The 15,709-nt window shown below is 40.6% G+C and overlaps 1 long non-coding RNA gene across 1 annotated transcript in view; it reads right to left on the bottom strand.

The window, feature by feature from the left end:
* The window catches only part of LOC311604475, a 104,874-nt gene that overhangs the window by 88,532 nt on the left and 633 nt on the right, over positions 1-15,709 (bottom strand). The window lies entirely within an intron of this gene.

Below are 15,709 nucleotides of genomic sequence, written 5' to 3'. Positions count from 1 at the left end.
CATAATCAAACACAAGGAGTCATGTTAATACTCTACTTCACACACATGTAACTTTAATAAAACTTAAAGTCAAATATTTAGAAAAGGGGGAAAAAGTGAACATGAGCCTGGGGAGCTCGTGTGGGTTTAACTGACGATGTGACCCTCACTGGCAGTGAGGCTGTGCCTAGTCACTCTCCAGCCTCTGTAACCACGCTAGCCCTCAAGAGGCCCCACCTTCAGAGTAATCAGGCATTTTAGTCACATGAGTCTTCACACGCCTTCCATTCTTAACCTCCACAGAGTTTGAGATTGACGTCATTGTCATGTGACCTTGAAATAAGTTTGTGTTTATTGTGTTTAGACAATCAAGGCAATTTTGCACATTCGTGCTTTGATTTCTTGCCTTTCAAAAATGAATACGTGGAAAAACTATCATAGTTTCACAACTTATGTTCCTTTCTGTATAGTTTCTCAGTTCCTGTCCTAATCTGTCCAGATAACCCACTAGGAATCTAAATAAAACCTCAGTCCGCATACATAATCCCACTAACAAAACAGAATTCAAAGCCCCTTTTTAATGAAGATAATCAGACATAATGTAGAAATAAAGATGATTCAGAAAATCGTTAGTTTCTCATTGAAGTAAGTTCTGATACAGGCATAAGAATAGGGGGAACGCATGGAGGGGAAACGGACATCACAACAAAGTGTTTAGAAACAGCAGCAAATAGTCAAAGGACTTCTCGTCATAAGCCGCCAACAGATCATGTTCAGTCCACTCACAGGAACTTCCTACGCAGCTGTGTTCTTCTGTCACCTCTCTCCTGAAATGGTGACGCCACCAGTGACCTTCTCCTGCCACTATGATGCCTGCTGCTCTAACCCTAATTGCCTGTGCCTTTCAGCAACAGCTCACTAAAATAACTACTCTTCCCTAGAAGATGCTCTGTACAGCCTTGGTAACAACACACCGTCCTGATGCCCATGTCTTGGCATCCACCCACTGTAACCAATTGCCTCCACTTAGACAACTGCAAGGTCTCTTCACAGCGTCCCATTGCTGCTCTTGTCATCCCCTAGCACTCTCCACCCAGCAGCTAGCTAACATTTAACAGTGTAAGCCAGATCATCTCACCCGTCTTAAAATGCTCCCATGGCTGCAATTACACTAAAGCCAAACTCCTCGCCCAGGGCCTACCTAGGGGCACAGGATCTAACAACTCTGTAATAGCTGCCCGGCTCTTATTACCTCACTGGCCACTCTGGCTCCCAGGTGTCAGGTCCCATGTACCGGTCTGACTGTTGCCTTCCCGGCCGCTGGCTCTAACGAACACTTCCCTGTCACTCACCCACAGAGCACTTTGCTCATTTCCTTCATGACACTACACACTTAAGTTTTTGCTTACTTGTTGATTTACACAATTGCAACTTCTTCCCTAAGTCCAGGAGGTTAGAAACCTTGTCTTGGTCAGCGTGAGCCCAGAGTAAAAACTAGTGAGTATCCATTTTAATCAATTAGATAATATTTAAATGGAAAGGTATATAATAACCCAGGAAGGAGAGGAATTAAACAAAAGATCCTAGAATGGTGGTTCTCAGCATTCCTAATGCTTTAATACAGTTCCTTATGCTGTGGTGACCCCAAACCATAAAATTATTGCCTTGTTACTTCATAACTGTAATTTTACTACTCTTATGAATCGTAATTAAATATCTGATATACAGGGTGTCTGATCTGTGACCCCCCCCAAAAGGGTGGCCACCCACAGGTTGAGAACCACAGCCTTCTGATCAGTTTCTCAGACAAATGTTAGAATTCATTTCTCTGGTTTTGATGTAGCTTGTCCCCCAAAACCTTTGTGTTTGGATATTTAGTCACAGAATGAAGGAGAAAAGGTAGAGCCTAGTGGATGGGGATTAGGTTATTAAGAGCGTAACTTTCAGAAGGAACACTATGCTGGAGTCCCTGAATACTTTTTTTTTTTTTACTTTTTTAGATAGAGTGTAGTGTGTGTGTGTGTGTCTGTGTGTGTCTGTGTCTCTGTGTCTCTGTGCCTGTGCTTATGTGTATGTGTGTTAAAGAGTCAGCCAAACAGACAAAAGTTAGCTACAATTCCAGATCCCAGAACTTGGAAACTGAGGACAGAGGGCTACAAGTTCAAGGCCAGTGTAAGCTATGAAATGAAATTCTGTCTCACAAAACAAAAGCAACAGACTGATCCCTATCTAGCCTCCTGTCCCTCCATGTCATCTCTCTTCTTAGACATGCTTCTACCATAATGCCACCTGCCCCTGAGTCCTCACCAGCGGCCGTGTAAGGGAGATGTCTACTCTCCAGAACTATGAGCTCAATAATATTTTTTTCTCTATTATATTATGTGTATATATATGGGGTGGTCTGAATGAATGTAGCCCCCACCAGCCCATAGGGAATGGCACTATTAGGAAGTAGCAGCCTTGCTGGAGGAAGTATGTCACTGAAGGGTTGCCTTTGAGGGTTCAGAATCTCAAGCAGGCCCAATGGCTCACCTTCTTTTCCTGCTGCCTACTGATCCAGATGTAGACCTCTCAGCTCCTTCTCCAGCACCATGTCTGCCTGCGTGCCGCCATGCTTCCTGCCATGATGATAATGGACTAAACCTCTGAACTCTAAGCCAGATCCAACTTAATATTGTCCTTTATAAGAGTTGCTGTGGTCATCGTGTCTCTTCACAGCAATAGAAACTCTAACTAAGATAAATTTAAAAAGAAAAATAAAGCCACAAGAATTCTACCACAAAATATAACAAGAAAGGAGTCTTGAAAGTGTCTTTGAAAATCTGACTGACAAAAGAGCTAAAAGCAAAACATTGATTTTTTTTTTAATTTCAGTTACAGATTTAAAGGGAGAAACAGAGAGAAAAGATTTAAGGAGATAGGAGAATTAGTAAGATCATTCATAAAGCATACAGTCCAAATACTGTCTGTCTGTGGAAGAGAAACACAAAACAGAGAATTAGTAAAAGGTTTCCAGAACAAAAGAAACACATATCTCCAGACATTATCAAGTTAGACTTTAAAGGGGGCGAAAATGCCTATGCACACATCATAATGAAAGCATAGAGTGTCAAACTGAGAGATTACAGAAAGAGTAAACTGCCTACTGCCTCTTTTATTTTTCTATTGTGGTGACAAAATATTATTATCAAAGAAATTTATAAAGGAAAGTGTTTAATCAGGCTTATGGTTTCAGAGAATTTGAGTACATGATAGTAGAGCAAAGGCATGGTGGTGGGATCAATTGAGAGCACACATCTTGGTTCACACTTGGGAATCAGAGCGAACACATGGAGAATGGAGTGATTCTTTTGAAACCTCCTAGCTCATTCTTACCACCACCACTACCCTCTCCATGACACACCAGCTCCAACAAGGCCACACCCCTTAATCCTTCCCAATAGTTCTACCAACTGGGGCCAAGGATTCAAATATATGAACCTATAGGGGCCACTTTCATTCAAACCATTATATTCCACATCCTGCCCCATATAGACTTGTGGCTATATCATAATGCAAAAATGTATTTTACCCAACTTCAAAAGTTCCCATAGTGTTTCTGTCTCAACAGTGTTTAAAATTCCAAAGTTCAAAGTCTAAGACTAAAGGAAGTCTCTTAATTGTAACCTCTGTAAAGTCAAAAATCAAATTACATACTTCCAATATACAATGGCAGAAAATAAGCATCACCATTACAATGGAGAGGAATCAGAGCACCGTGAGGAAATACCGGAACAAGGAAAGAATTGGGCATGGTGACACACCTGTGATCCCAGCACTTGGAAGGCAGAGGCAAGTAGATCTCTGTGAGTTCAAGCCCAGCTTGGTCTACAGAGTAAGTTCCAGGACAGCAAGGCTACAGGGAGAAAAACCATGTCTGGGGATTGGGTGGAGAAGAAAAAAGAAAGATCAAAACTTAGCAAGGAAAACTCTAAAATCTGTAGCTCCATCTAATAACAAATGGCTTAGATGTCTCTGATCTTCCAGCTTTGCTGCCTGTGGTGTGTTTGTACATGCATGTGTGGGTGGGTGCATGAGTGCATGCATGCATGCATGCATGTGTGCCAGGTTGGTCCCACTCCCTGTATGCATCTCTCCTTGGCAGGTATCCTACAGCTCTGTGTAGGCCTGAACTTTTCCAAACCTACTTTATTTGGGGTTCTTTAAATGTTTATACCTCCCTTCCAACCCACCTACCCTAGAAAGGAGAGGAAGGAGATTTAGGGGAACAGGAAAAGTAGACCTTGTTGAATTCAGTTCCTAGGAGTGATTCCCCTGGCATAGTCGGCAGAATTTTAGCAGAACAGCAATTCCACCAAAGTTGCTGCTGGAATCTGGAACAACAACTGGAGCCCAGAGCCTCAATGCCTTGGCTGGAGTGGATCTCTCTTGGAGCGTCTTGAAGTGCAGCGATGAGCAGCCAAACAATACCAAGACCCAAAAAGCCCCTACACAAGGTGGTTCATCCTCCAAGTAGATAAACATCACCAGCTCTCTCACAAGTCTGTTCCCCATCCTACTACACTTGGGATCAAAACAAAAACATGTTTATATCCACTACCACTCTGGCACCTCTAGCATCTTGTAGTTTCCAGTCCAGCCTCACTTTCACAGCTTCTCCACAAAATGATTTCCCAGGCCTCCATGTGGGGGCTCCCCTGCACACACCCAGCTTCAGCAGCAGTCCTTAACTGCAGCGGAAGTTGCCACAGAGAACCACGTGGACTAAACAGCTAAGTTGGACTACCAACTTGGGGTAGAGCCTGGCAGTCTAGAATCACATTTTTTACAGCTTTCCATTGTTGTTGCTTTTAGTTTTATTTTTACAAATTCAAAGCTTAGCTGAGTGGTATAGGCATAAGGTTATTGTGTAGTTTAAATTTTGATTTTTGTTTCCATGTTGTATAAACTCTGCTCTCCAATTGTTCCCCTGATATGTCAATAAAGCAGCTTACAGCCAATCGATGAGCAGGGGAAAGAACAGGGCTGGACTTCCTGCCAACCAGGGGAGGAGGAGGTAAAAAAGGAATCTGGGGATTCAACCATGGGGAGAGGTCCAAGGAAGATCAGGAGAAAGGAGCTGGAGCAGAGGAAAGCTACGAAGTACAAGTATTGCTGGAATATTTGCTGGGAGTAAAAGAAAATAGCATAGAGGGTTAAGAACAAACAGGCTTAAACTGCTCAAGATTGTGTTGTAAAGCCTTGTATTATAAAAGAGTCCCAGTTACTTGTATGATAGCCAGGTTAAGAATAAACTAAAACAAACAAACAACCCCCCCCCACTGTTTTGTAAAAATAACTTCAACAAATGTCATACCAACAAGGGGAAGAATCTATGGTGATCTAGCAAGAATTTATGTAGAAAATTAAATTATAGAGCAGGGTCTTAGCTCTGTTCATTAAGAGATGAACTACAGTTTCTTTAGGCAGGAACTGACAGCTTCCTGATTAGACAAACCCCCAGCAAAGCATCAAGGACTCAAAATCAAACTTTCCTACCTGAGGCAGGAAGCTAAATCCTTTTAAGAACAGGCTCTTTCTGGCCTGACTCTTGGAAGCCAGAAGAGCAAACACTTGTGGCCCAAATAACTTCCCAGAGAAGGGTATGGGTCAAGATCCAGTGAAGGAGGCAAAAACAAAAAATAAAACAAAACTCTCCCTGGAAGCAGGAGCCAGTGACAGACTGAAAAGCATCAAGCCTCAGAACAGGTAAGGTCTAAAAGGAAAGCTGAGTCTGAGCAAGTACAGTCCTTAGTGAGAGATTTTGAGATTAAAGGAGATTATTTCCTCTGCTGGAAGTGGAGGAAGACACAGCGACACGGTGCTTCTGGATTCCACTTGCTTGTTTCTCTCAGCACAAGTAACGTTTTCAGCGACTACTTCTGTTTTGTACGTCCTCTTTGGGAGAGATCCAAATAAGATAGACTTGGAGAAAGAAGAGACTGAGAAAATAGACACTAAATTCAAGGCCAAAGAACAAAGCAGCTTGGAGTAATTCTTAAATCAAAATAGGGAACCTTCAGAGAAATCCAACCTAGACCTTACAATAACAACACCAACAGAGGTAATTCCAAATAAGAAAAGTATACAACGGCTTGAAGATATTATAGAATGGCAGCCCACTGAGATGCTGGGTACTAACTAAGGCTTCAGCCCATTGAGATGCTGGGTACTAAGTAAGGCTTCAGTCCATTGAGATGCTGAGTACTAACTAAGGCTTCAGCCCACTGAGATGCTGGGTACTAACTAAGGCTTCAGCCCACTGAGATGCTGGGTACTAACTAAGGCTTCAGTCCATTGAGATGCTGAGTACTAACTAAGGCTTCAGCCCATTGAGATGCTGGGTACTAACTAAGGCTTCAGCTATAGACTAAGATGGTCAGACTAAGATATTAGATGTGGATTATCAAGGTTCAATTACTGGATGAAGGTCTATATAGTAAAGCAGAAATGCAGATCCTGTTTGATATGGCCTTGGAACAAGGTCACACGATGGTTTGTGGGCTCCATTTTGCAAAGTTTGGAGAACTGAAATATATACACCATGCCATAGGTTTATATCCAGAATTACAATGGGTTTTTTGCCTTAAATCCTGGGAAGCATGATTCTAAGGTTACATTTGTTAGAGATGGTGACTGTCTTGGAGATTTCTTTCCAAATTGGGGCTAATGGTGCTTCCACATGTGCATGCATTGGAATACAACAAATTGATACATAATGTATAATACCTTTGAAAATATATATATTTTGCAAAGCAAAAGGATCAGACCCCAAAAAGACAAGACAAGTAGCCCAGATAAACCTACCTCACAGATGGCTTTAATGACAATGTTTCCTTAAAAATCTTCATTTGGGACAATTTCAAAATGGCTATCTAGCTTGTTCAGCTTCACAGACTGTTCCAGTCAGGACTTCAGTTAAGCTGTGGACTTTCTCAACGTGCAGAGACTGGACAGCAAAAGTTTCAGCCAGCTTCTTAAACTGGAAAATATCCCAATGTTATTTGGCCCCCAAAAAGAAAACTATGTGCCATTTCCAAGAGAGAAATGGATGGTTTGGGGTTATTCTATGGGTGATAGATGTTTGTTATTGCTTAAATGGTTTGATTATATGAATAATAGTAAAAATGTAGATTAGTGAATCTACTTTCAGACCAAAGAACATTAATAAGCAAAAAATTATTACATTTGTATGGATCTTCATGTATTAAGACAGATTTAAGATGATGTTTGGTTACAACACGCTGAGATATTGTACCTATGAATTCTTAAAACTACAATGTTAAATTCTAATCCTCTTGAAGGCTGCTATTACCAACAGTTTAGGATAATTAAGCAATATATGTTAACAGTCAGACAATCAAACTCATAGTCATGTTAGATACTAGTTTAGTTAATTACAAAAATATATTTCATAGATTGACAGATAAAAATAGATAGAAGCAAGCAATTCAGCTAAGGTAAATACAAAGATGGTCTTCAAAAACCCCAGAGATCTACAGAATATGGCATTTAAAGATTGTACTAACTTAAGGCTTTTTAAACATGAGACAGTTCTGCTCCTGGCACCTGCTGAGCTTCCCTCTTCATCTCTCCACATCCTGACTACAGACAACATAGGACCAGAACCTCACAGTCCTGCCACGGTGGCTTCTCCACCCTAAGGGATCCCAGACCCTTAAACCACAAAGCAGAGCTAACATCCTCCTTTAAATTGCTTAGGTCAAGTATTTTCTCACATCAGTGAGAAAAGGACTAATATTAAAAAGTCACAGAGGGGAACTGGAGAGATAGCTCAGTGGGTAAGGGCATCTGCCATGCAGGCACAGGACCTGGGTTCCCCAGATCCCCAGCATCCATAGAAAAAGCCAATCGTAGCTACCCAAGTCTGTGACCCCAGCACTGGAAAGAAGGCATGGCTGTAGGAGGATTTCCGGGACTTATTGGACAACCAGACTAGGTGGAGGCGGGGGGGGGGGGGGGGGACGGGACACAGTCTCCATTCCAAGTCCATTCAAGGAATAAGAGAAAGAGTGAAAAAGCAGGCCATTCACACACCGCACACAAGCAGGTACACCTCATATGCATTCGCTACACACGCACGCACACGTAGTTCCAGACGCAGTACTCTGGATCCATGAGAGGTCATGGCCCCTCTCTGCCTGAGGTGTTAGCAATGCAACCGGCTAGCTCAAGAAACAGTCCAAATTAGAACCTCAAAAATGTAGAAAATTTCAACTCAAATATATTCATAAAGAAAATGAATCCCTACAAGAAATATATAGTTGGAAAACTTAGTAAAAGAGGAATATATACCACAATGACAAAAGCGGTTATATCTGCATAGCCAAGAGTCCAGCATTCCTATATTCAACCAGCCATGAATAAAACAGGAAAAAAAAACTGCATCTGTATAGAACATGTGCAGACAAGTATTTCTTGTCATAGTATGTAACATTCATCTTGTGTTAGATATTAAATCTAATCTAGACATAAAGTATATAGGAGAATGGGCTGAGGCCATACACAGTGTTACAAAAATTTAAGCACCCGTGGACTTCTGGCTTTGACTTTCCGGAACTAATCTCCATAGATACTCAAGGATGATTTAGTGACAACATGCCATCCTTTTTCCCCTTTCACAGAAATAGCTCTCCCTGCTGATTTTTGAGAAATGTTTTCTCATCAAGTTCCTAGGGCTAGTAACTTAGACCCTCTCTCTCTCTCTCTCTCTCTCTCTCTCTCTCTCTCTCTGCGTGTGCAGTTACAAACATCGCAGTTGTCCACTAAACATATGTTTACGCAATCCTAATAGTCGACTCCATATCCTGGCTTTCAATGTTCAGAATCCGCCCACAGACAAAGCCTAAAGAGAGTGTATGGTTACAGAAGGGACCGTGTGTCAGAAAACCAGACATTGAAGGCTTAGCGCCTCCTGTTCAGCAGGCCCCAGATTAACAGACATTGAAGTGTTCCAGGACAGGCTACATGGTGAGACCATCAGAGCGAGGGGGCCGGAGGGAGATTGTTTAAAGCTGCAGTATGAAGTAAAAATAAAACATGACAAATAGAAAGAAAAGAGATTCTCTGTTATCATGACAGGAAGACAATACCTTTCCTACCTTATGCAGCCCTGAGTGTTCTGGAACTCACTACGTAGACCAGGCTGGCCTTGAACTCACAGAGAGCCACCTCACTCTGCCTTCCAAGGGATAAAAGTAAAGTGACATTATTTAGAATTGGAAGAACCCTAGAAGGACTTGAAACAGAGGTTTTAAAAGTTATACTTCTATGGAGAAAGTCGAGCTGAGGTGGCTAGAGAAGAGAAACTGACTTTCTACTTCTGTCTCTCGTGCCATTCAAGACGTCTTTTGTATGATTACTGTGAGAAGGTATTCATGATTATAAATTAAAATTTACATGCAAAAAAATTCTCATGCAATTTCAAATCAAGATAATTAAGCTCTAAATAACTAAGTACCTTCTTGCCTAAAGTTAGCGTTGATGGAATAATCCCTGGAGATCTTTCCAGAGCTAAAATTCTATGATGCAGTGACTCAGAACCTGATTTTAGAGGTTTATTGTCAGTATTGCAGACTTCAACCCTATCAACAGAGATAGCCTACACACACACACACACACACACACACACACACACACACACACACACTTTACCTCATTCACAATAGCAAGGGGAGAAACTACTTGCAAACAAGCCCCAGGACAGTATCTTCCCTTATGCCAGCTTTTGAGATTAGTTTTTTTAAGGATTTATGCTGAGAGCCTAACCAAAGCTAAGTGCTCATACTAGTGCAGCCAGTCCCCAAGGCAAGGACAGTGTGCTCCACAGCATCCATCTGACTTGGGAGGACACTGGGGCTCAGATCTGTAATTCATCCCACAAGAGCTCACAGCAACTAAGTGATATAGCTCAGAGACTGGCCTCTCAGCTTTGAAGACAGGATGATCCAAAGACAGGAATCTGAAAAATTAATTATCAGAAAAATTAAGGTCAAAGCCATAATGACATCACCTCAGACTTGTTAGCTATTGTCAAAAAAAAAAAAAACAGAAAAGAAAGAAAGAAAAAACAAACAACAACAAAAGATAACAAGCATTGCTGGGCAGGAATGTGGGGAAAGGGAACCTTTGCACACTGTTAGCAAGAATGTAAATTGATGCAGTCATTATGGAAAAGTTTGGAAAGAGCCCCAAAAATATTAAAAATAGAATTACCATATGATCCAGCAATCTGACTTCTGAATATATTTCCAAAGGAAATGAAAGCATGATCTCGAAGAAATATTTGCATTCCTATCTGCATTGTACTGCTATGCATATCACAGTAGCCAAGGAACAGAATCAGCCCAAGTGTCCATCAGCAGAAAGAAATGAATAAAGAAAATGTGGTGCATATATACAATAGAATGTTGTCTTTCTTTTAAAGAGAAGGAAGTCTTCCCATTTGTGACAACATTGGTGAAATTAGAAGGCATCATGCTAAGTAGAATAAGACAGCCACAAACAGACAATGGCTGCATTTGCTTCCTCATGTGAGAAAACTAAACTAGGTAAACTCACAGAAACAAAAAGTAGACTTCTGCTTGCCAGGGGCTGGGCTGGGATGCTGGCAAAGGGTATAGGGTTTACATTATGCAGGATGCTCACACTCTGGTCTAGTATGTAGCAAGGCAGCGACACTGCTTTGTGTGCTTGCAACATGCTAAACAAGTAGATCTGAAGTGTCCTCACAAAAAAGTACAAAATTTAAAAGAGAACACTGCCCAGACTCATTTTATATGGAATTTCTAAGCTTGTATAAAGAATTTAAGCAAGCACAGTTTTTGAAAGGAAAACTGAAGGTCAATCTCATTCGTGAACATAGATGCAAAAATCCAGAACAAAGTCTTGGCAAACTGCATCTGGCAACTTAGCAAAGTCGAACAACACCATGACCGAGCTGAGTCTCTTCCAAGAATGAAAGCTTAGGTCAATAGCAGAATACATAGTAATGTATTCTATCTCATTAGTGGGAGAAAAATCATATTGTTATCTGAACTGATTTGGTAGAGCAGTTAATAAAATCCAAACCAGCATTCATGAAGCAAAAGTTGCAGACTGGTGAGAGAAAAAGAGTGTATGCAACACGCAAGGAGCGCCTCCCAACTCACAAGGGCAAAATCAAAATGAATTTAGTTATGGAATACAAAGACAGCTCTTTACCTCTGCGTGCAAAAGCCCCCTGAGTTTGTGCACACCTGGAATCCCAGCAGTGAGGAGGTCAAGGCAAGAGGATTGCTGGAGTCCCGGAACTTGAGGTCAGCAGCGGCAACATGTAACCATCTCAAAGAAGCAAGTCATTTACAGTAGCAACAGAATGAATTGAACAGAAGATGTGCAAGGCCTTTAGGGAGAAAATTAAACAACATGCAACTTTTTTGAAAAATATTAAATAAAATCTAAATAAAGCTGAGGACATCTCAGGGGTATAGTGCCTGCTTGCCTAATATGCATAAAGCCAACATCTAGTGGCACAAAAATGGACCTACATACACAGAATGGCCATCATCCACTGTACATAGAAGGTAGACCATGTTAAAGATATCAAATTCCACACAAATTGTTCTCCAAATTCAATATAATTCTAATAAAAAATCTTAATAAGGCATTTTTCAAGGCTTAACAAAGTAATTCTAGAATGTATATAAAGTCGATGCAAAAGGGCTTAGGCAAATAAAAGTATCCTGGCAGATGAATTAGAAGCAATTAGGATTGGGTGTTTAAAAACACAATGGATGAAAAGCAGACCCATGGAACAAAAAAGGGGATTTTGGAAAATAAGACACACTCAAAGGGCCCTAGCACTATAAAGCAGGGGGCTATTCATGCAAAAGAAGAAAAAGGAGGAGAAGAAGGAAGAGGAGGAGGAAGAGGAGGAAGAAGAGGAAGAGGAAGAGGTAGAGGAGAATTTCTGTCCCAGACATACATAAAAAACAATTCTAGCTGATGTAGCCCCAGCTATTGAGGAGACAGAGGGAGAAAGATCACCAAGTCCAGGGTTCAAGGCTAACTCTGATGGACCAGAAACTAATAATAAAATCAGGACTTTAAAAACATCCTAATGGTGTGTGTGTAGGTAGTTCAAGATTTATTTTTAAAACCAAGCAAGAAAAATTCAAACTACAAAAAAAAATTATTAAAGTTGAGTACTGTTCAGGCTTTTGCACAGTTAGAAGAAAGTAAGCCTGAGCCAGGGAAGATATGTGTAACACATCAAACAAAGGCCTCTTAACCAGAAGGCTGGAAAATCCCAAAGAAAAAGCCAGAGAGAGAAAGAACAGGGAAAGTACAAGGAGTCTCTTGCAAAGAGGAAGGACCAATAGTTAAAGCATATAAGACACATGTCAATGCATTATTAATCATGGAACACAAGCTAATATCATACTAAAACAGCTCTTCAAAAGCAAAACCCATGCACTGGCAAGGACACTGAACCACAGACACTGCTGCCAAGAGTGCAGATTGGCCCAAGCACCAGAGAAAGAAATTGGCATTGCTTCATGTGGCAAATATTGGAAACTAGTTTGCTCAACATTCGTTCCAACCTCCTTCTAGTAGGCCTCCCTAGAATTCAAAGGAAGAAAACTCAAAAAGAATTTCCAAGACACCAGTAGCACGCCGTTGTAATTAAGGTTTCGCTCATCCAGCATTCCCAGTGAGATGTGAACTTGGTTAAGTGTAAAGCCAGGCAGGGGTGAGGGTATTCATTTCGTGGGCAACGATTGTAATGGTGGCTTCCCAATTTGAGAAGGTGGTTTCAGAGCACAGGCTTGGTTCGGGAGCCAGCAGGTCTAACCATGGCTTCCTGATTTAGCTAGCGGCTCCCTAATTGTACCTACAGCCCTGTGGCTTTGGAGCCAGAATTGAATTGGCAGCATTCTGGTTCAAAGCACAGCTTCCTCTTGAAAGAGAAAGTAGTGGCTTTCCTGGTGGCCCTGTCCTTTGGTGTGGTTTTAGGAATTACTCCTAAGAGTTCTATCTGGAGTCTATTTTTTCTTTTTCTTTTCTTTTCTTTTCTTTTTTTTTTTTTCAGACAGGGTTTCTCTGTGTAGCCTTGGCTGTCCTGAACTCACTTGGTAGAACAGGCTGGCCTCCAATGCACAGCAAACTGCCTGTCTCTGCCTCCCGAGTGCTAGGATTAAAGGCGTGCATCACCATGCCCAGCTTGGAGTCTATTTTTTCAACCTTACCATGAATTCTGTAAAGGACCAATAGCTTATTTCTCAAAATCCCTTCCTGCTTTAATGAACATATACTGTCCTTCATAGCTGCATCTTTAATGAATACACCAAGCAAAATTAAACTTGCACATCTTGTACAGACCAGCAACCACAAACTTAGGTATATGTTTTAAAGAAACTCTTCATCTAAAGCCAACACTACGCAAAAGGATATTTATTGAAGCACTGTTCTTAATTTTAAAAATAAAAATACAAAAAGGTGGGCTAGTGAGATGGCTCAGCAGTTAAGGGCACCTGCTGCTAAACCTGACACCCAGAGTTCAAACCCAAAGATCCACAAAGTGAAAGAACCAAACTGACTCCTACATGTGCTTTGACCAGACATGCTCTGTATCACATGTGCGCATGCACAAATACACTCACATTAAATAAATAAATAACTCTAATTTTTAGGATTCTTTAAAAACAAGGAACAGCCCAATATCTATTGAGAATAGAATGAATGACTAAGTCATGTTATAATCAAGAAAGCACTACAAATAGGAAAATAAATGACCTTTATCTTTGTCTCTTTTTGACTAATTACAAGACTAATGCTCAGTGGGAAATGCAGAACAGAATATATACAATAATTGCTTAGCATATAAGACCTTCATTTGCTCCCCAGCATCACGGAAGAGAGGGCAGAAAGATGGTAAAAGCCATTGAACCAGGCTATCACTAGGACACAGTCTCTTCTAGACATGACAGGGCACTGCACGCATGTAAATGCAGCAATATGGTTGCCTGCAGCAAGAACTTCATGATGCAATACCATAAGCATGACAATGTGGATGGGGACATTCCATAAGGTATCATCCTTAGATGAAGAAACGGTAGGCAATCCATGATTTCTGAGAGAGAGATAATAAATTTTCTCTGAGGGTGAGCTTCCTAATAGGCTACTCAATCCCAAATTGCCTTAAATACATGTACATAGAAAAAACACTAAACAGACTTGGTAGGTCATAATACAGACATATATATGTATATTTACATATATCCATAATATATACATACCACATATAACATATATGTAGATAATGTGTAATTATCAAAAAAATGTCATGAATTTAAGAAAGAGTAGAGAGATCATGGAAGAAATTAAAGGGTGTGGCAGAAATGTTGTAATACAGTTCTTATATATGAAATTCTCAAAACATAAATAAATATTTTAAAAGTGTGTGGCTATAAAAATTTTATTCATAGTCTTTTGTCATTTAACAGAGATATGCATTGAAAAATATGTCATTGAACAACTTCATCTGCATAGTAAAATAATATATTATTTAGAGATACACAGATATGTGATAAGACTAAAGAAATCACAGGGAATGGTGGCTTACACCTACAATCTTAGCTCCCAGGAACTTGAGGCAAAAAAATTATCAGGGGCTCAAGGACATCCAGGGATATGTGTAGGTACCAGGACAACCTGGGCATGAGTAAGAACCTATATGAAATAACAAAAAAAAAAAAAAAAAAAAAAAAAGAACTGGGAAAAGGCTCAGAAGGTAAAGACACTTGTCACCAATAATGACAACTTGAATTCAATTCACAGGACCCATATAGTACATGGAAAGAACCAGCTCCTGCTAGCTGTCTTCTGACATCCACACACTTGCCATGGCACATGCATATAAACAAAAGAATATATAAATAAATAATGCAATGCTTTTTTATTTAAAGAGGTGGGCATAGTAGCACGTGCCTTTAATCTCATTGCTCAGAAGGCAGAGGCAGGAGGATCTCTGTGAGTTCAAAGCCAGCCTAGTCTACCCATATTGAGTTTCAGAATAGCCAGAACTCCAAAGGCAGAGAAAAAGGGTTCATGGGGTCTGATGCTATTGAGCGCTTGACTCACTCAGTTCAGACACCCTGCCTCAGGGAATAAAGTAGAAAATGATTGAAAAAGACTCTCAGCATGGCCTCAGGCCTTCATGTACACAGGTACACACATGCATCCATAAATATGTGAACATGTACATACACACACTACAGGCACATGAAAAGAAAAGGAGAATAAATAAGCTAATAACAGGAGCTAGAGAAATGGCTCACAAGGTAAGAGCATTTACTCTTCTTCCAGAAGACCCAAGTTCAGTTCCCAACACCTGCAAAACGTAGCCTGTAACCCCAGCTCCAGGTGATCTGAAGCCTTTGTCTGGGCTCCACAAGTATCCACACAGGTGTGGCATACACTCACACAACATACACACACGCACACACACACACACATAAACGCACACACACACACACATAAACACACGCACACACATAAATAAGAGTATATACGTAATAAAAAAAGAAGTGAAAATAATTACTTATAGAAGAGGGACAAAATTGAAAGGGACTAAATACAAGCTTCTATAATTATATAGTTTTGACTCTTGAATTGTGCAATTATTTTT

Source organism: Acomys minous (genome assembly GCF_964271855.1).
Source record: "Acomys minous genome assembly, chromosome: 9".
Lineage (NCBI taxonomy): Eukaryota > Metazoa > Chordata > Mammalia > Rodentia > Muridae > Acomys > Acomys minous.
Note: the sequence above shows the minus strand (reverse complement) of the source record. Positions and strands in the feature narration are given on the sequence as shown.